The sequence below is a fragment of the Martes martes genome (assembly GCF_963455335.1).
Source record: "Martes martes genome assembly, chromosome: 4".
NCBI classification, from domain to species: Eukaryota; Metazoa; Chordata; class Mammalia; order Carnivora; family Mustelidae; genus Martes; species Martes martes.
The window spans coordinates 15,787,328-15,808,009 of record NC_137891.1 but is presented as its reverse complement, the minus strand read 5'-3'; the positions used below and the strand labels follow the sequence as shown (position 1 = coordinate 15,808,009).

General features: G+C 48.2%; 1 protein-coding gene across 11 annotated transcripts in view; it reads right to left on the bottom strand.

Moving 5' to 3' along the window:
- Positions 1-20,682, bottom strand: part of MTSS1 (MTSS I-BAR domain containing 1) — a 145,340-nt gene that overhangs the window by 67,975 nt on the left and 56,683 nt on the right. Inside the window, exon 1 of one of the 11 annotated variants that reach the window (XM_080801967.1) lies at positions 16,619-16,751. The exons of the other annotated variants lie outside the window; for them this stretch is intronic. The gene's annotated coding sequence lies outside the window, so the exon portion shown is untranslated. Of the gene's footprint in view, positions 1-16,618; positions 16,752-20,682 lie in introns of those variants that run through there. 11 annotated transcript variants of the gene reach the window in all.

The window sequence follows — 20,682 nt, the reverse complement described above, 5'->3', positions numbered from 1 at the left end:
CCTAGAACCAGGCCTGATATCCCTCAAGGTGCAACATTAATGCCAACGACCCACGACCCACCCCTCTCCAGCCATGGCGACCTGAGCACCAAATGTGAATCACTGAGATACTCACCTTCGGTCATTACGGCTCCTCCTGCCACGATCTCAGAAAGGATCACAGACTCAGAGCAGTAGAACCCAAACAAAAGATGCAACGCTTTCTCTTTGTTGAGTCACAGAAAGTTAAAGGCTTGGGATTTTATGTTCTTATGTTTGGGGAAAAATACTGTGAAAGATTTCTGGATAGAATCTTTCCATACCAAATTTCAGGCAGCCTCAGGATATGGAAGAGACCCAGAGCTTAGCCACCTGGGGTCGGTCTTTGAACACTGTGTGTTTAACCTTATTAAGAGAGAACAAGTTGAACACAGTATCCCCAGACAGTGACAAAACCACACCACCACAGGCTAGCCAGCAATGCGAGGAGATGATGTTTTCAAGGGCTGTGAGATCCCACTCCTGTTGCTTCGTGCAGGTGTAGAAGGGACTCCAGCTGGAGCACACGTCCAACGACGAGAAACGAGATAATCAGGACAAGGTGAGGGGCAGGCGCCCGATGTGACCCAATCATGACAATGTCCTATGCCAGGGGCAGCCACATCTCAGCCTCTCCCCCATCGCCCCATTCCACGCCATCGCCTCTGACATTGGCAAACCAAAACCAGACACAGCCTTCGACCACCCGGGGTCTTCCCCCCACCACCTTCCCTTCATGTTTCCCTGCTTCAGGGCAACTGATCTTAAATACAAATCCCTTGGGGATTTGTATTGTGGGCCCTGCAGAGTTTAGGTATCAGTATCGAAGCTGGGAAAACCAAGGCTCGGCAAGGAGTTGTGTCCTGGCAGCAAAGGCACAACGATCTGACTTACCGCCACTCCATACCCGACCCCAGGGCCCCACAAGTCCTTGGGAGTTAGTACATGTACGTCCACCATTATTTAGGGCCTCGATTCAGATTCCAAATCTTCCTTCGCCTAGCCATTGACCTTGGGGAGGCCAACTGACCTCTCCCTCTGCCCATCTCTCAGCCCAGGTTCCTTCATCTGGGAAATGGAAATAACAGTAAGCTACCCCGTGAGGCCTGAATGAGCTAGGACAGCACTTGGACCAAAGCCGGTGTCCATCAACCGCTGGCACCTGTTACTCGCTGGGTTGAATCTACGTGACTTCAGTCCCCATGTTTGGACCACTTTGTGCCCTTCTCATTCACATAGTCATTCCCCAAACACACATACAGCAATTTTTTAAAATTATGACCCGAGAAAAGCCACCTCCTAGCATGTCAGTGTTAGAGCGGCAGGGAACAAGAGCCTTTCTCAGAAAGACATCTGGCTTAAGCTGATAACATGCCACAGAGTAAGCCGATAGCGGCGGTCGGTCACGTGCGCAGGCCGACACTGGAAACCGGAGGCTGACACGCCCACTCAAAGAGCATTTCTTCAGTACACTCAGCACACGCGCATCAATGACACTCAACTGCGCTCCCTGCCCCTAGCCACCAACACCGTCCCCATGCCTTTTTTTTTTTTTTTTTTTTTTTTTGCCATTGACAACTCCAGCTGTGAACATGTTACATTAAGAATGTTTCTGCAGAGTTCTGCCCTCTACACAATGCCTGCCGCTGCTTCCCAGTCATGGAAGGGCCGTTCCCCTCAACTACAGACCAGATAAAAAACAATGTGAAAGGCTTCCCAAGAAAAGAAGCTATTTCAGCTGTTCTGGGACAGGACTCTCCTCCGGGTCACAGAATCCCAGCTGACACCCAGCAGGGAAAAAACCCTACCGCAGGAAGAACTTGCTAAATCATTCAAGGGGCTCAGCGACAGGAAAATGCACTGACTCGGGGCCACCCTGACCCCCGGATTAGGGGACCCAGGGACTTCCTGCTCGCTGGGCCTCATTCATTCTGATCTCAGGGCTGCAGCACACTCTGTCCCAGGGGGACAGATCTCCTCTTGGGTTCTCGCCCAGAGCCCCATTCCTCCTCGGGCGCGGGGGTTGGGGGCAGACCCGTTCCTGGTCTGTCAGAAAGCCCCACTCTGTCCATTCCACTTTCCTTAAAGGATTTTCACTCCCCAACTTCAAAATTCAATTCTAAGGTCACCCCTCTCGGGCACCCTTTCTGGGCTGTCTCCACAGGCTCTGACCACTGTTACATTGCCCCATCCACTAGGAATCACAAACTCTGTAATAATTGGATGGGACTCAGGAAACATCTCTTCCAACTTCTGACCCATAGAGGAATTTCTTCTCTACATCTGCACTGTCCAAAAGAAATAGGATGCAACCCACAAAGTAAGCCACAGGAGTAATTTTCAAATTTCTGCGGCCACGTTACCATTACAAAAACAGGAGGGACTCATTTTCTTAATATATTTTATTTAACCCAATATAGCTAGACTACTGTCATTTCAATACAAAGCCAACTTACAAATCACTTGATGGCATACTTTAATTCTATTTTTTTCTTTCAAGTCCTTTAGAATCCAGGACATATTTTCTTCCTTCCTTTCTTTCTTTCTTTCTTTTTCTTTCTTTCTTTCTTTTTTAAGATTTTATTTATTAGAGAGAGCATGCTAGAGAAAGAGAACATATACAGGGGGGAGGGGCAGAGGGAGAAGCAGACTCCCCACTGAGCAGGGAGCCTGATGCAGGACTCTGGGTTCACGACCTGAGCTTAACTGACTGATCCACCCAGGGCCCTCCATTGTGTATTTTCCACTGAAAAAGATATTTCCATGTAGACCAGTCACATTTCAAGTGCCTGACAGCCGTTAAGAGGCCAGTAACCACAGTGTGGGACAGGACGGTTACACCATTGTCTATGGGTACTCCTACAGAGCAGGGGAGTGTGCTCCTTCTAACAATGCACAGGAAAAACACAATTCCTTCCTACAAAGACAGCACGTTGGTATGTCAGTTAGCAAAGGCTACCACAGGGGAGGAGCTACGGTGTACGCACAGTTCCACATTTCCCTGTTCATTCACTGGAACAGGGACTTTAGAGATCTCATGGTCCAACTTGACAGATGAGAAGACTGCCACTCAGAAAATGAATGTGCATGACCTGAAGTCACACAGACAAGCAGGGGGGGGTCTGAAATCTACATGTCTAGTCCAGGGTTCTTCAAATATTGATACCACACACACACGCACTTGTCTACTTGGGTACCACTGTTTGCAGTTAATGCATACTTTAAGATTTATGATTAAGGCAGTTATCAAAGGCAACACAACTCTGCTTTCTCCCAATAAGCCCCAAATTTCTGAGAACTAGGAAAGGCAACGGAACCTCACCAATTCCATCCAGCATCTGCTTCCCACCCTTACCTGGGATGTGAGGAAGAGCATAAGAAAACACAAATGAGGAAGATAATCACAGGCACACCAAAGCATGCCTCTTAATGGGGAGTAAAGCACAAAATGTGCAGGATGCCTCTGTCCTAGATATATCCACCCTTCCTTCCCCCTCTAATGGACACACTTTAAGACAGCAAGCCTTGGGAACCTTACAAAAATGGAGAATAACCTGTAATGATTGCTGTAAAGTGCTTCTAAAGAGTGATCTCACAGAGTCTGCTTTCATGAATCTCCCCCTAAAGACCCTGAAGCCTGTGCCTCCCCTCCCCCACCCGATACCTGTGGTAGGTTACCTGTCACCTCTGCCATCTCATTCACTCTGTGACTTGACTGCAGCAAACTCTAATCGACCCCGTGACCACCTGAGTTACCCATCCATTTTGGGACAACTGTCAAAAGGAATCCACAGATTAAAACACCAAACATACTCAGTTCTGTGCCCAGACACATGGGGTCGGCCTAACTCTGGAATGCCTGGATGGGACACATGCACTAGGCAGGTGGAAGAAGGACTGGGATAGGAATTCAGAAAAGTGGATCTCATGGGAAAGCCCAGATCAATTCCTGGGCCAACAAGAAAAACCCAGCAATGCTCTGTGAGACGACAGCTGGTTAGGGCCAGTCCAGAAAGGTATCAGCTCAAAGTCATACCCAAGTGAAATGTGAGGCTTAGTCCGCCATCTTGAAACGAAATGGTTGGCTAATAACTTTTCATATACTACATCTTTTGTATGTTTTTATTCATTATAACCGTTATTGATAGAATATCAGGGGAAAGGATGTATGTGCCAGCTTAAAAAATATTAAAAAGGCCTATGTAATATTTACTTTGAATAAAAATACCCCTTTTCTTCGTAGGTGATACCACAACTATGACTTTCTTCTGTGAGAATGTTGGGGGAGGTCCAACAGAAGCACTAGAAGTAACTTGCACTCAAAGAATGCTAAAAACTTGGACAATCTTAACTCATTCATCCCCTGAGTGCCCACCACAGGACAGCTGTATGGCCTTGGCTGCAGGAAAAGGTCTCTTTCCTATCACGGTCTCAGGCAGAGCAGTGATGTCTCAGGTTATTTGCAGTCTAGATCCTCTGCTGCTAGGCGGATGCTCCCAAAGATATCTCACTGTTAGGGTAATGAGGGGATCCTCGTCACTGACCCTACCAGCTAACAGAGCGGCCTCAACTCCTCAGAAAGGAAGGACAGGCCCGAAGCACTCTTGCGGACAGTTGCCAGGAAAATCCCGAGGATAAGACTCTTTGCCAAATGAACTATTAACCTATTTTTAAATGTTTGACCCTCTTCTCCCATCCAGTTTACATTTTAGAGAAATGGCGTTCTTCGGAAGGAAAAAAACTTTTGTTTCAAGAAGCATTACGGAAGCAAATGTTCTCATCTACTATCTCAACCGTCTGTCACTTTTTAAGGTGAGAATAATAGTGTCTAAAATGGAAGGCACATTAATAAATTATACAGTGGGAGAGTTCTTCCCTTCCCATAGATCAGAAGAAATCGCAAATCACAATTCTGAAGAATTCTGAGAAAAACAAGTTTCATAAGGTGTAAACATTCAAAGGTTCACGCTAAACCCCGTGATACATATTCTTACGTCAAGAACTCCAGGAGTTGAGATACTTGACGCTGACCTGGCTTGGTCTCTACTGGCAAGGTGACCTTTGCCAGCTGGGTATCCTTCGAGGTCCCAGTGGCATTTCTAAGAAAGAGAAGGCATAAGTCCCATGACTACTCTGGGATAAGCATAACGTGACCTATCTAGAGATAGGTCCCTGACTTATAATGGTTCAACTTATGATTTTTTGAACTTTACAGTGGTGCGAAAGTGATACACATACATTAGAAAATGTACTCGGAATTCTGAGTGGGGATCTTTCCCCAGCTAACCATATGTGGGACGCTGGAGCTCCTGGTCAGCCCCATGATCACGAAGGTCAACAACCAATACACTGACAGCCATCCTGCACAGCCATTCTCTTTGTCACTTTCAGTATGATACCCAGTAAATGACATGAAATATGCAACACCTAGTTACAAAACAGGCTTTGTGTTAGATGATTCAGCCCAACTATAGGCTAATGTAAGTGTTCTGGACATTATGTGGGGGGGGGGGGGCTATGCTAAGCTAGGATGTTCCGCAGGTTAGGGGTGTGACATGCATTTTTTCCACTCACGGTATTTTCAGCTTGTGGTGGGTTTATGGGAACGTAACCCCATCGCAAGTCAAGAAGATCTGTATTAGCAAACACGATAACCAATGGGAACAGCTCTTTTCGCTTACTTACACTTCTCACCAACCTACACAGTTATCTTTCTGCCTGTTTTTTACAAGCACGCCCTGAAGCTCAAATAATGTGCTCAAGGCCACAGAGTTAGAAAGTAACAGAACAGGGTGCCGGGCTCTAGTCTTCTAGTGCCCAAACCTCTAACACTCTAACAAGAGTGCTTAAAGATCAGTCAGGCCCTCTAGCCCTCATCGTAGAACCACTTCCCAGTGAAGCACTACCCCACCCTCCCTTTCCTGCTCTGTAGCCCATAAAAAGCAGAGCGACACGTGGGCCAGAAAACGATGTGCTTACGAGGCAGGTGTGCTGAGCGCAGCCGCCCTGTGGCTCTGTCCAGGTGGGGGTTCTTGCCGCGGGGGCCAGCAGAGTCCTGCCTGTGTACCAAGCAAGTCCACTGAGCCCTTCCTGGGAAGCATTTGTTCCCTAAATCACTGCAAATGATTCTATAAGGCAAGATGTTTGATGCCAACTCTGTTGCGACAGTCCCCTGGACACAGAGAATGGCATTTCCAAGTGTCTGGGGCTTTCTACTTCGCTTCGCTGGATATGGAGCTCCATGCGAATTCTCCAGTAGCCAGAGAGCCCTTCCTCACCCCAGCAGAGCAGAGAGGGGTCTCCACTGCGGCCTCACGCCAGTGAGAGCACCCAGAGTCCTTGAAACCCCACAAAGAACCCCCTTCCACCAGGTGCCGGGACACGCACTAAAGCTTCTGTCTTCAAAGAATTTACCACTGAACTGTACCCGCAGTACAACCTGGAGAGTGCCATGTGCTGTGACAGTGACATCCACATAAATAAAGGAGAAGGGCCAGTTACTGATTAGATTTGATTAGGAGAGATTTAAGCACATATCAACACATACAATGACAGGACTTTTTATTTGGATTCAAACGAACTAACACAGAAGACATGTGGGTCAGGGGCCCCTGGGCGGTTCGGTCAGTTAAGTGTCCAACTCTTGGTTTCAGCTCAGGTCATGACCTCAGGGTCCTGGGATCGAGCCCCACTTTGTCTGCTTGAGACTCTCTTTCTCCCTCTGCCTCCCTGCACCACTTAAAAAAATAAATAAAAATAAAAGACATTTGAGTCAATTGAGGAAAACGGACTACAGACTAACGATGTGAAGAAATGACTGTTAATTTTGTTAGAAGTGATAACAGCATTGTGGTTACAGCCCGTTGTTTTTTTAAAGTCTAATCCATTAGCGGTTCCTGCTTAAGTGTAGACGGGTAGAGTCATGTGTGCATTTAGCTCTAAGACACCACAGCACACAAAACAGGAGGGCCGTGCATGTCTGAAAGGAGGCTAGCGGCAAGTTGTTGGGTGTTGACCTGAGTAATGGGTAAATGGGGTTCATCAGAGTGTCTGGTGTCTGGTCTCCTTTTGCATGTGTGTTTAAAAGTTCCCATACTAGGGCGCCTGGGTGGCTCAGTTGGTTAAGCATCTGACTTTGGCTCAGGTCATGATCTTGGGACCCCGGGATTGAGCCCCACATCTGGCTCCCCGCCGAGCGGGGAGTCTATTTTTCTCTCTCCCTTGGCCCCTCTCCCCTGCATGTGCTCTTTCTCTCTCTCTCCCTGTAATAAAATCTTTTTAAAAATTTACCATACTAAAAAGTTTTTTTAAAATAAAGCCAGAAAAATTAGAAGGATCTATTTCCTTCTTCTTGACACATATGTCATTTTAAAGGCAGAGTAAGCTTAAAAAAAAAAAAAAAAAAGACATTTAGTCACAGATGGACTACATGTAAACAAGAGGCCAGTTCCCTCCACACGGAGCCAAAACAGAGCACAAAGACACAAAGGCTCAGGAGCAACTCTGTGCCAAAGAGAGTTCCAGGGTCACCCCCAAGCCCAGCACCCATGCATCATGCACAAGGCAGACAGACACAGCCCTTGCCCCAATCCAAATTTAACCAGGAGACAAGGGCCTTCGAGTGACACACAGGACCCCCAGGTACCAACCTCCTTGAAGAAGCGTGAGACCCTCGGCTCACACTACCACCCCACAGGCAGTTTGGAACCTAGCTGATAACCTCATTATGAACCCATTTCAAGTTGTCAAATTATAAGCATTATGAAATGAAGTCATCACGAAATGAAGTGCTACGGACTGAATGCTGTGTCCCCCTGGAAATTCATATACTGAAGCCCTAATCCCCAGGGTGACTGTGTCTGGACGGAGGGCCTTTGGGAGGGAAACAGGTCATGAGGGCGGAGTCCCCATCGAGGGGAGGGGTTAGTGCCCTTGTAAAAAGAGACACAAGAGAGGTGATTTTTTCTGCCACGTGAAGACACAGCAAGGAGGTATCCAACTACAGATCAGGAGGACAGCCTCACAAGGAACCCAATCAGCCAGTACCTTGACCTTGGAGGTCCCAGCCTTCAGAACGGTGAGAACGAAATCTGTTGTTTAAGCCACCCCGCCTGTGGTATTTTCATCATAGAAGCTCACACTGACTCACATACCATCTTGGCCTTATTTCAAATGAATGTGAACAAATCCCAGCAATTCTGAATTTGTTGTCTTGGATATTAATAATCTACCAGCTTAACCCTGACAAACAGTTCCTTTACAAGAACTCAACCCTCCTAAAGAACCTTGATACAACTAGAATCGTGGATGATCTGAGAGGAAACAGGTTGCTATGAAAATTTTCTTTCCGTCCTGCTCAGAACAGTTATTTCTCACATTAGGGTGGCTGTAAATACGTAACAGCCAAACAGTAGCAACCTCCACACCGGTCTAAGAGCTCAGATTCTACGGATCTGCCAACTACAGTTCCTTACTTTTCCCTGTGACTCTTGATGCATTTTAGTGACACACATCTCAGGAACGATCATATATACACGCACACCTTTACCTGATAGTATCGGGGCTGTTTCTCTTCAAATAAAGTGAAACGCAGGGATCACAGCCCATAGATCAGCCCTCTCGGCTTATTCCAGAAAAGCTACCTAAAAATCACGTGGAGCTGCTCAGCTCATTTCTCAGGAGATTAAAGGCTGAGAACTATGATTTGGCTCCAAAAGCAAAGAGCCAAACACTTCAACCACATTGTTCCCACTGGCTAAATTATAAACTCCACAGAAATTCTTGGGAGGAAACAGACAAGGTACAATTGTCACAGGATCAAAGGGGACCATGTATAAATTACCTCGTCACCTTCTGGGTCCTCTCCCTAAGCAGAGTGATGGAGTGACACTGGGCCATCCCGCTCCCACCGGGATGCCCCCCCTGCCTTCTTACAGAAACCTTTCCCAGCCTCTGGATCACATTTTCCCTGATACTGGCTTCCCAGAGATATTTCTATCTCGACCAAGGCCCTGAAGGGAAGGATTATGGTTCACGCATCTTCAAATCAGCAGCATCTAGCAAGGTGCCTGGCTCGTGACGGGCATTCAAATGCCTGCTGCGTGAACAGAAGGCGGATGGATGGATGAGTGGAGGACCCATAATCCTGAGGAATTAATAAAACATACAGGAAAAAACAGAATGTACTAAAGTACTGGGAAGACATTATAGAATGGATATTAAATCAACTTCAGACAGTGAGAATGATCCTGAGCACAGAATTAAATGAGAGTCCCAATAAAATCACTAAACAGAAATAAATACGGGGATAAAACGTGTTCGGGTGGATGTGGTCATTACTACAGTGGGACCGTCCATCAGGGACCCACCATTGTAAGGAATAACCCTCCTCCTGACTCTCTCTCTGTTAAAATCAGACCTTGAGATCCATTTCCCACGGAAGTTGCGAACCAAAAGCCACAGAGTATTACTAAGAGTCTGCATCTTCGGCTACTCAAAGGTACTGCCCCCCGCCCCCCCACCCCCTCACACACACACAGGCACAAAATATGGCAGGTGGGATGGCCATTCTAACCAGTTAGATCTCAAAACTGAGCAACCGCCTCGGGGATATCCTCGGACTTCAAGGCAGTCTACACAGGTACGTTAAAGAAAAGAACTTTGAAAAGTCCTGCACTGGCTTTGGGCTCAACCGTGTGAGACAAGGCACTGGGCAGCCTAGAGTCGGGTTTCTTTTTTTTTTTTTTTTTTAAGATTTATTTATTTATTTGACAGAGCGAGAGAGATCACAAGTAGGCAGAGAGGCAGGCAGAGAGAGAGGGGGAAGCAGGCTCCCTGCTGAGCAGAGAGCCTGATGCGGGGCTCAATCCCAGGACCCTGAGATCATGACCCTAGCTGAAGCCAGAGGTTTAACCCACTGAGCCACCCAGGCGCCCCTAGAGTCAGGTTTCAAAAAAGCACAATCCTGGGAGCCCTCTGGGATAAGTTGTGCCACGAAAACACAAGCCCTAGAACAGGGCGGCATTTTAGCCAAAATAAAGTCAACAGGGGAACGAGGGGCAAGAAACCAATGACACAAGGTTATAATTGGAAGGTAATATTATGGCATTTCGAGGGAAATACACACACACACACACACACACACACACACACACACACGGGTTAGGCAATAAATCAGCAAGGCCTCCCCCACCAAAGCTCAGATCACTATTCCACTCCTCCAACAGATAAGGAACTTCCTGGGTTAGAGCTTAACCGTCCCCCACTCACCCACGTATTTGCCTGGACTGAGATGCCTCCCACTCTACACCAGCAAGGAGGCCATGGCTTAGTGAGGGAATCCAAGCAATCCTGCTATTTCCATGAAGGAGGCCCTAAGTGTGTATGATGTGAGTGGGGCTGAAATCCCGGGGCGGGGGTGGGGGGTGCAGCGCGTGCTGATTCAGCTCAGGAAGCCCAGAACCCTCCCCTCTGATAGCAAATTCTCCCCCTCGATACTCTGGTTCTCCCACGGTGAAGGCCCCTTTCCCCAGCCGGGCCAAAGGGGGAGCGACTGATGCCCTGAAGCCATTTTCAATTGACAGACACAGAGACAGGGAGGCAAGGATCAGTGAACAGGAAAAACCAGACCCAGGGCACAGCAAGATGCCCCAGGGCAGGAAAACTCAGCTCGCTTGGTCATTACGAAGTTTATCACTCGGAACATTCATCCCTTGAGTAAAGAGCTTCAGTAAGAAAAACTCACTAAGGTCTATGTTTTTTAAAAACTGAAGTCAATCTGCTTTTTCCAATAGAAAGGGTAATACGGAAGATTTTCAAAAGCCTGGAAAAACCACGACCCAGAAACAACTCCAAAATTACGTTGGTTTATTCCTTCTGGGCTGTGTGTGTGTGTGTGTGTGTGTGTCCTGTAAACCGATGGATATTTGTAAACAGCCCATGCCTGCAGAGGCTGATAATTACAGTATCTAGACAAAGAGCACGCTTCATGACCCAGTTCCCCAGCGCCCACCAAAGCGCGCATTCTTCTGTTTCTTGGACTGATTTGAAAGGAATCTGCACGTGGGAATGGACATGTGACCATCATGCACGAAAAGGCCAAATAAGCAGGTAGTGGGATCCTAGCAAAGCCACAGGCACAGGCACCGCTGGGAGAAAACACAAGCCAGAACCTTCCCAGCCTAGGTGAGGGGTAGCAAGCTTCCTTCCTGGACCCGCCTCTCCCTACAAATGTCACCCTTCAAGGAAGGGGCTGGGAAACCAAATCAACACAGCAAAGGGTTTCCCTATTTATCCAAACCGCCAAAGCCGCTTTAGCAAAGAGCCTGTTCACAGTTTGCTCATCACACATTTAGAACCTATTACGCTTCTCCGCATTCATCTGCTCTCCCTGTCTCCCCTGCTTAGACTCAGCAAGCCTTAAGTTCTGGGGCTGTCCTTTATTTACCGTCATGTCCATGCTGTCTGGCACACAGGAGGTGCTCCAGAAGCGTTTGCGGAGGGAATGGAAGAGGCATTTAAAATGGAAGAGGAAGCCAGCTCCAGCTTCGCTTTATATTAAAGACAAAAGGAAAGGATCCGTCCCAGTCTCGTCGGCAGGCTCTGCTCTTTAGTCTCTAAGTCGATGGGAAAGGCAAGGATGGCGTTTTACATTTATTTATGTCACTGGCTACTAATGCTGAACGATAGTCCAGGATACCTCCCGATGGTGCTTGTGAAGACCAGAATCCAACGATGCCTGAGAGTGAGGAGAAGCTGGTCTCCACATTTCCTCCGCATCTAACACAAACAGGCGCCCCCTCTCCCACGGGGGCTCCAGAAGACCCACAGTGATGGTCGCCACCATATTCTCGGGCCTGGCCCTAGCAGGTGTTCAGATGGATCTCCGAATGGTACTAACTGCCAGGTTTGGCAGGGGACACTAAGAGAGGACTCGGGCTCTGTTACCAAGAAGCTTTTCCTTCTAATACCGTGGTTTTTGGTCTAGAATACCCATGAAAATTACCTGGAGATGGAAAGCTTTTCCAAAATACTCAGGAGCCAAACTCTTTCCAGTCTTTCTGAATCACCTCTGAAGGCAGGGTCTGGCACAGCTACTTTTCAAATAGCTACCCAAGTGATTCTAACACACAGCTGAGAACCTCTGCCCCCACAGAGTAAAATAAAGCTATTGTGACCTTTATAAATACTGGGACATCAGCACAGGGAGAGGAGCGAAGCTGGTACTATTTTTTTTTTTTTTTTTTTTTTTGTAAGCATCAATGCTTCCCTATACCTGACAGCATTCTACAGTCAGACAAAGCAGACAGAAATCAAGGGCAACTTCCTAAGGGCCTGAGTGACCAAGAAGTGTGGCCCTGAGCCATTTCTGATGCAAAGGGCAGCTGTTCACCTTTGGCCAGAGGAGGACCCTGGATGTCAGGGCCCCGCTCCCACCCTAACCGCCACACTCAGAGTCCTGGTGGCGGGTGCTGTCTGCATGGCCTCGGGCACAGAAACAGGTGGCCTGCGCTGACCTGCTCGCAAGGCCCCAAGAGGCTCCTTCAGAAAAGGAGCACTTGCACTGCGGCCATAAACTCCCTCTCAGGAACTAGCACATTGTGCTGTTAAGTTTTTCCTTAGGCCACTTGATAAAACCTCATACTAAGCGAACAACACACATTTGTTGAGGAAATCATAGCCTCAGGTGCCCTTTTGCTCAAGGAGGCTTCCCACAAAGGCTTTAGCCAAGAGCTCTAAGTGAAGCTAAGGACACTTGTCCCCTGGCAGGAAGGAAAATCCCCAGCGCCCCGTGTTCACTGGCCTGTCTGCAGTCCCCCCCCCCCCACCACCACCGCCCCGGAAGCCTCCAGAGCAGGGACCTGGGAGCCTGGCAGGAAAGGCAGGCTTGTGTATGCACGATCAGCCCCAAATGACCCACCTGCCCTATCCATGCCCCTGCCAATATCAATGGCGGGAAGTCCCCACTTCCGCTTTAACCCACACTCCTCAATGCAATAGGTGTCGTGAATTCTCTTCGCTTTCTTCGCTCGTCTGCCACATGCCCTGTCATTCACCTACGTACAAAGGCTGCTTTCCTCTTCCTCCTCCTCGAAGGGCCCTCAGAGTATCAGCTTCTGCTGTTCTGTCTTAGCCCATCCCAGCCGCCTTCAGTAAATGGTCTGCCACGGGCAAGACGCAGGAGACACAAAGAAAAATAAGATGCGTCCCCATCTTCTGGAAGGGCAAAAAGACGCCGAACTGAAAATGCTGATGGAAAATGCAATGCGAATGATAAGCCAGGGCTTCGGGGTAGCACGGGGGATAAGCAGGGCTCACAGGAAGCCTTCTCAAGAGGCGGTGCCCAGCTCAAGTCTGAAAGCTGAGGATGAGTTGGTGACGGCCACATGGTGCTGGCAGACAAAGGGCAGATCGTGAGCAAAGCACAGAAGCAACCCCACACCCAGGGAGGGGAGACAGGGTGGCGGTCAGATGGGGCACGGCAGGGGGGCCCGCCGGACTGGCCGGCAGAGGCCTGGAGGCCTTAGGGTGCCACCCACAGCTCTTCTAGGCTCTTCCCAGGAGTGGTTTCATGACTCCGAACCACAGGCCTTAGTTCAACCTGTCATCAGAGGGCACCCGAGTCCATGGCCCTAATTAAAGTCGCCTGAGACTCAGGCGTGGCCGTTCCCTTCCGGCAAGGCCCGTCTCAAGATAAAGGCTCGCCCACCACAAGGCCCAGTGGCCAAGCCCTCCCAGCGGCTCCCCACTGGCCTTTAATTTGATAGCACCCAGGGCACTCGGGTCTGAACCCGACCATTTAAGGTTACAAAATGGTCTCTCTAATGGTTGGGAGCATGTAGATCAGAGTTTAGGGTCTGTGAGATTACAGGCCTCACTCTGAAACAGAGCCCTTCATTTTCCCTCAGGTCTGGAAAAGGCGGATGACCATGGGGTTCCCTCATACCCCAAAGCACGCACACTCACAACCCAGGGTCACATGGAATTACAGGCTAGACGGAAATCCGCCAAATCTGCAACGAGAGCACTTTCCAGAGAGCTTCGCCTTACATGGGGCCATTAGTCACCCCAGCCTCTAGGCCTGTTTCCCCCTTTCTAGAAACTCCACCACCACCATCATCAACACATAGTGAGTAATGACTGTGCGCCCAACACTGTCCACCTGAACCCATGAAACAGATGACCACATTTCACCGAGTCCAGGTTCACACCTTGACTGTTTCTGTGGTCAATCCTTTCTCTCCCCATATTTTAGTATCTCTAAAAAAGCACATCACACTTGCATTAACAGAAGCTTTTTTTTTAAGGGTATAAAAAAATAAAGGTGCGGCTTAACTGACAATGTTTGAGGAAGTATCTATTTTTATCTCCCCCTTATTGATATGGACGCTGAGCACAGAGAGGGTAAATAACTCGCCCTCAGGCAAATGTTTGTACCCGGTAATCCGTGGGGCGCCTTTCAGCACTTAAATGATTTGAATACATGTGTATATCCAAGAAGCAGGGCTGCCTTCCGAACCTGAAGACGAACATTAGTCCTGCAGGGTTCTCTCTCTGGGATTCTTTAAAGATGCCTTCACTCTATTCAACAATCTGTTCAGTGTCAAATTCTATTCTTCATCCTGAATCTAATCAACGAACACTGCATTCCTCTTTTCCCATCTCTCAAGATCTCAGTTCATAAAATGTCATCCAAAGTTCATTCATACACTTAGTCTCACTTTTGGGCCTTTGCTTACTTTGTCTCCATCCTCATTCTGCAACCTCCTCCGGGAAGCCTTCAGTGATTTCCAGCTGGCTTTTCTTGCTCCCTCTCCCTCCCTTGGACCTATTTATCTGTATACACTCTACAGTAAACTGATCTCTCTGGGGGTAAACAGTGGGGCATATCCCTTAGCATGTCCCCGGGACCCAGCACTGTAGCTAGCTCAAGAGGGCTCGAAAAACATATGCTGAAGGCAGGCAGGCAGGCCTGGGTGTGTAGCACACGTAAGGCATCATGCTTGGGAACACATGGGCGGAGGCCGCCATGCAAACGCTTAACTCCAGTACAGATGTGAAACAGGTGTTCCATCATGTGCCAGACACGAACAATAGAAGGAAAACTTAATCCCAGAAGGAAGGTGCACTGGAGAAAAATACTGATGGAAGTGGGAGGGACAGAGACAGGAGGCTAGAAGGAAAGAGCACCAGGAAAGGCCAAGAGACTCCGAGGGCAGTCTTCCCAGGAATGGTGCAGCAGAGCAGAGCTCGCAGCTGGGATCCACACACCCCTTGAAACTGAGTGGACAGCTCGTTAGGTGAACACACACCTTTCCAGGTGGGAGGTCACAGCTTTCATTACTGCCCCGAGGGGAGATGAAGAGTCCCCGGGTCAGTGAGTCCAGTTTGGGGACAAAGAGGACAAAGGGGGGCGTCACACATTTCAGGATAGCCACCTCGCGGAGGGTGAGAATGTCACTCAGAGGAGTTTGAGCTCATCGCAATGGGGAGTCATGGAGGGTTTTCATATAGAAAAGGGGGGTGATCATATCTGGACTGCCATAGAGAAAACCCATCAGCAGCACGGAGGCCACACGGGAGAGAGGCGGGGGGAGACCAGCGGGGAGGCCGCTGGTGGCATACAAGAGGGACAGACACTTGCACAACAATGTGAATGTACTTAATGCCACTGAAATGTACACTTTCTAGAAATGGCTAAAATGGTGGGGCGCCTGAGTGGCGCAATTGGTTAAGTGTCTGACTCTTGATTTTGGCTCAGGTCATGCTCTCGGGCTTGTGAGACCAAGCCCCACGTCGCACTCCGTGCTAGGCATAGAGTCTGCTTAAGATTCTCTCTCTCTCTCTCCCTTTGCCCCTCCCCTGTCTAAAAAATAAATTTAAAAAGTAGCTAGGGGCGCCTGCGGGGCTCAGTCGGTTAAGTGTCTACCTTTGGCTCAGGTCATGAACCCCAGGTCCTGGGATCGAGCCCCGCAACAGGCTCTCTGCTCAGCGGGGAGCCTGCTTCTGTCTCTCCCTCTACCACTCCCCTTGCTTGTGCTCACTTGCTCCCCCCCCCCTCTGTCAATAAAATCTTTTAAAATAAGTAAATAAATAGTTAAATTGGTAAATTTTATGGTATGTGTATTTTACTACATAAACAAATATTAACCCTGCAAGGTAGGTATTATCATTTCAGACAAATGAAGAAACAGAGTCTTAAAAAGGTTCTGTAACTAGCACAAGGACCCACAGCTGCCAAGCTACAGAACTAAGGTCCAAAGGCTCCAGGGCTGTGAGCTCCACCAGCTAACTCTAGATCCAAGATGGCGCAGCGCAATCAGCCACACGTGTTTCCACAGAACCGCTGCACGGGCTGGAGGTACTTCTACGCTCCCCACTTGGTTTTCTTATGGGCATAACCAGCTCCACATGCCACATCTCTTCCAGCACATTTTCTTCTGACCCTAAACCTACCAACGTCTTGGTGGAGAATGGTACTGTGGACAGGAGGTGTCACCAGACCCGCTTGATCCAAAAGACCCAAAAGCTGAGCTTCCACCCCTCAGTTCACAACTACAGCAGGAATTCACCCCAGCTCTTCCCCATTCTCAACACCCACCTTCTCTTTCCTACCCTGTGGGTCTGTCCGCAAACGGAGTCCTCATTCCACACAGTCATGGAGTGAGGCATCAGCCATTTTGTTTCAGGATGGCAAAGAGACGCACAAGGTCAACGTAACATATCCTGACGTTCTTCAACCGCATACCGCATTCAGTTATAAGGGAGGGAGGAAGAAAAAAAAAAAAAATCAATGCCTCTGAACATGACCAGAAAACAAAAATGTAAAGATGCCTAAAGAAGCTGAAACCAAGACCTCCATGTATCAGGGCAACCGGCCCAAACTGACCGTTGTGTTGAAAATAACACCTGTACCCAGGACCCAAGGTCCATCCTAAGCTACAGCTACAGCTCCTCCTCTGACATGAGCTTTTACCAGCAAATTCTACAAAGTTTATCAAGGTCTGACTCCCTGTATTCCTGTGATACAAAAGAAACACCTTTTGGGGATACCTGGTGGGCTCAGTTGGTTAAGCATTTGCCTTGGATTCAGGTCATGATCTTAGGGTCCTGGGATTGGGCCCCGCATCGGGCTTCTTGCTCAGCAGGGAGCCTGCCTCTCCCTCTGCCTGATGCTCCCCCTGCTTGTGCTATCTCTCTGTCTGACAAGTAAGTAAATAAAATTTTTTAAAAAAGAGAGAGAGAGAGAGAGAAAAAAGAAAAGAAACACCTTTTGGTACACACAGGCTCTTTCCCACTCAGCTCTGTACCTTCCGTGAGGCCTGGATCCATCACATTCCCCCATCAAAGCCACTGAGTGAACACAGGCCTTGTGGTTTACATAAACAATCTGACTGTATCTGGCTTTGAAACTCTTTTCCAACCAGGTTTACTGCCACTGGATTTCACGTTGCTCCCCTCGAAATGAATCTCTCAGTAAACACCAAGCAGCAAAATAAGACCTCCAACCACCTCCACACTCCAAAAACGCAATCCCTAGGACACCATGATAACACAGCACAATTAGAAAAGGTTTCATCCCCACGGTTTTAGATTCTATTTTCTCTATAAATACTTACTCATTTTCTAATTAAACAAACAATTAGCAGAAAGCACAGCCTGAGAAACTGCGTGGGTGTCACCAGCTCACTACACAGAGATACTGTGACAAATGACGCTAACCAAGAGGTAAATAAAACGCGCTTGGCTCTGATGTTTGCACGACCTCACCGTCCTACTTTTACGAGACGGCTTGCTCCAAACTGGATAGACACACTTTTTAATGATAGGCATCTGAAATAGAGAAACAAGCCCTTAAGATAAAGCTCAGATTTCTTGGACCAGGGGCAGGGAAAAAAGAGCTAGTTGGGGAATATATTCAAGGCAGTATGGTTTTAGTTTTGTAGGATGCTACAGTACTACAAAAGGTCCCAGGCACAAATGAGTCAAAGACAGCCACAGAGTTTGGGCTGGCTCTTACTAATGTTCAGCATCTCTGTCTACACATACCCGGGGATACAAGGCAAAGCGAAGGCCTTTATAGCTCAGGGGCTAGATCAGCTGGTTCCACTTGACTAAAAGCAAAGTTAATATTTGCTCTTCCTAGTTTAATCCTGGTGAAAGAAAACTGGTAGTTACAGCATTCAGGTCTCCCTACGCTACACAAAGGCAGATGGTACAAGAGCCTCGCTCCTGCCCTACTAGTAGTATCCAAATATCGTCTCCACAGGAGAATGTGTCTGCAAGCACAAGCTATTTTTAAGTTTATTCATTTAAAGTTCTTATGCATTCATTCATTCATTCATTCACTCAACAAGTCTTTACTGAATGCCGGGTACTGTGGATACAGAGGTACACAGAGCTCTGCCCTCGTGAAGCGTACATGCTAATGGACAGGAACAGATCCAAGAGGTCATGCAAATACAAATTTCATGTAATTCCAAGAGCCATAAAACAGGGCAGTGGAAGAGAGAAGGAATGGGGCGGGGGGGGGGGGTGGCGTGTAGAGAAAGGAGGATGAGGTATTTAACCTGGGGTGGGCGGGTGTTCAGAAAAGGCCTTTTTAACGTTAGCATTTGAGCTGAAACTTGCACAGAAGCAGGGGGAAGATCTTCCAGGCAGAGGGAACGGCAAGGATACCCTGCCAGTGATCCCGGGGTGGAGAGGAGCTCACGCCCTTAGGGTTGAGCACAACACACTACAGGAACAAGTGCGGGGGGAGGGGGCTCGAATGGGGCCTCCCATGCAGCCCCATAGGCCACTGAGGACTTCTGATGCTGTCCTACTGGCCAAGGACTCTTCTAAATCACGCGGAGCTATGACCTTAAATACAAACGAGCGGGTGAGCTCAGCAAACATGGTGCCCTCAGAACTGACAGTTTGAGAGGATAAAAATAAGGAAGTGGGCTTATGATAAACGCATTTGTACAGCACCCTAGGGGCTACCAAGCGCATCCACCACATCATCTTATTTGCATGATGAGATTGGCGCAGTGAGCGTCAGAGGCTAAGGAGGCACAATAAAAGGAACCGCATGCGTTTAATTACTAAGAAACCAATTCCTCCCGTCTCTAAAGTGGTTAAAGAAGAAAACTCCAGAGACTGTGGATGAAAGAGGTGGCTTCCAGGCTCTTTTCGGTACAAGACTCAGGCAGCCTTGATATCCCACTGTCATCAGTTCAGATGGGACCTTCTAGGACATGTGCCTTTTCAGTTTTGTTTTCTGAGGTGCCTCTGTATCCCAACACGCTCATCGGGTCTGGTTGCTCCAGCCCCTCACGTCAGGCTACCCTCCTTGAACACTTCCCTCCCCACAGCACTTCTCATCTCCACAGAGCCCCCCTCCAAATTCAGAGCTTCCCCTACCTCTCCGACTATACCAACCACTCTTCTCTCACGGTTTCCAACTCACCTGTTCTCCCCTCCAGAGAGGTGTCGCCACATGGCCCAAATTAGTGCCAAGCTGCCCTTCCCCTTTCCACCCAGAGTCCCGCAGGACCAGAAAAGTCACATTTCCTCCATGAAGTCTTCCTTCACTATCCTTGCTTTCACTGGCTGCACTGTCTTCTAAAACTTCACAGCACAAGAACCTGGAGACACCCGGAATTTACATGAAGAAAGATAACTTTTCATGGGGCACCTGCGTGGCTTGGTCGGTTAAGCGTCCAACTCTTGTTTCGGCTCAGGTCACAATCTCAGGGTGGTGAGACTGAGTCCCACCTTGGGCTCCACACTCAGAGAAGAGCCCGCCTGGGACTCTCTCCCTCTCCTTCCCTCTCAGCCTGCCCTCCTCGCTCATACTTGCTCTCTTTCTAAAATAAACAAAATCTTAAAAAAAAAAAAAAAAAAAAGAAAGAAGAAAGAAGGAAGAAGGGAAAAGAAGGAAGAAGAAAGAAGAAAGAAGAAGAAGAAGAAGAAAAGACTTTGGTCTTTTCAGAAGACCAAAGTAGAGAGAGTATTCCAAGACATTCCCATTCCCGCTGGTGGCTCAAATTCTGGAGAAGGATTCACAGCAGTAGCAAATTAGTTCAAGATGTCCCAAGTTCAAGTTAGATTTTATGACTGTAGACAGCTGCCTTTAGATAACAGCTCTTGGACGAGGAACACCCAATATCCCTTCTATAAACACCATCTTAATTAAGAACACAGTCTCCTGCCCCAAGAAATACCTGCCATGATCAACATCCATTTCTTTTTTTTTTTTTTAAGATTTTATTTATTTATTTGACAGACAGAGATCACAAGTAGGCAGAGAGGCAGGCAGAGAGAGAGGAGAAAGCAGGCTCTCCACGGAGCAGAGAGCCCGATGCGGGGCTCGATCCCAGGACCCTGGGATCATGACCTGAGCCGAAGGCAGAGGCTTTAACCCACTGAGCCACCCAGGCGCCCCTCCATTTCTTTTATAAGCATCACTCAAGGAGACTGGGAGCCTCCACTCATAAACACATCATGATCAACACTCTTTGTATAAGACAATAAAAAGACGAAAGCTCAATTTTTGCTGTATTCGGTGACTTCCTAGAAAAATTCCTAACCATCGCAGCACACACTAAGGGTACACGTCTCCACACTTAGTAGGTACCGTTCTGCAGACATTTGCAGGAAATCGGGTGGTCATGCCCATAC